The 1,354-nt window shown below is 45.4% G+C and overlaps 1 protein-coding gene across 3 annotated transcripts in view; it reads left to right on the forward strand.

Moving 5' to 3' along the window:
- RXRG (retinoid X receptor gamma) overlaps nt 1-1,354 on the forward strand; it is a 128,171-nt gene that overhangs the window by 74,531 nt on the left and 52,286 nt on the right. The window lies entirely within an intron of this gene.

Raw genomic sequence — 1,354 nt, forward strand, 5'->3', positions numbered from 1 at the left:
TTTAGGTTTTTTTTTTTGTATTTGGTGTTTTTAAACGTTAGGCCATATTTAGGTGGTGGATCTAGCTTATATTTTTGTAAGCTCTTATTTTAGTCGTCCCCCACCCCCATTTCTTTTATTATTTTCTCCATGTTTATTTTCTGGAACTCATTAAATGGAGGGTCCACTTACCGAATTGATCTAAATCTCTTAGCTTGTGAAATAGTCCGTCTCTTTGTTTTTTTTATCTATGGTCTGGAGGGTTTCTTTGAATTTGTCTGTGAGTCGCTCTATTGACCTTTGCCCTTTAGCGATCGTATCTTTAATTTTTAACAACTCTTTCTTTTTCCTGAGTTTTGTTTTTATAGCGACTGTTTTTGTTTTATGGATGCAGTATCTCCCCAAATCTCTCTGAGCACATCAATTAGAATCATTTTAAAGTTTTCTCCTATCTCGTTTTCTCTGGGGTCAGCGTTTTATGTATTTATCTAGATTCTTTTGAGATACCGATTTTTCTCAAACCTAGCGATCCTTGGAAGTCCACGTATGTTTTTCGAACCAAAGGGAAAGTTTATTAATTTCCGAGGCCAGCACAAATTCCCTTCGTACGTGTGGAGCCCCCTTTGCTCACCAGGTGTCTTTCCTAAATGGAAGACAATAAAGCTGTAGACAAAGCGCTTGCCTTCACGCCAGCTATAATCTTAGGAAAGCTAACGTCCCACGTGATGGGATAGCAATTATAAAATTTTGATAAGATGTGATGAGAAATAGCAGGGTTTTATGAGGGAAGAAAGCTGGGAGACCAGATTTAGTTTGGAGTTTGGGGGAGGGCTTTTCTTAGCAAAGGAGGTGACATGCACACTGGGTCTCGACGTATGGGTGGAGTTGTCTGGCAGACTGGGTTTAAGAGCCCCCCAAGCGGAGTGAATAGCATGTTTAAAGGCCGGGGCAGGAAAGACTGTGGCGCGTGTCGGCGCTGAAGTGAGACCTACTCATCTGTGACGCAGCGGTCAAGGGCAGGAGCGCGTGCGACGCAGCGGTCAGGGGCAGGAGCGCGTGCGTCCAGGGTGAAGAAGTAGCCAGAGGCCGGGTCGCGGGGACCTTGAACCTCAAGTTATGGTGAAAGAGGTTATCTCTCAGCTCAGCGATAAATCGATAAATTGTTAAAGGGTTTCAAGCTTGTGAGTGATATGATCGAATTTACATTACAAACACATCCCGGCTATTGTGTGGCTATTGGAACGGAGCGGGGGTGTGGGGGGAGTGATGGCAGAAGCGGGGAGAGAAGGTAGGGGTTTTTGTGGTCGTCCGGGCGGAAGAAGGTGGCAGACCAGGTGCATACAGCGAGGCGAAGAGGGGACCGGCGGCTGGATGG

Source organism: Pteropus vampyrus, unplaced genomic scaffold (assembly GCF_000151845.1).
Source record: "Pteropus vampyrus isolate Shadow unplaced genomic scaffold, Pvam_2.0 Scaffold480, whole genome shotgun sequence".
In the NCBI taxonomy this organism is placed as follows: Eukaryota; Metazoa; Chordata; class Mammalia; order Chiroptera; family Pteropodidae; genus Pteropus; species Pteropus vampyrus.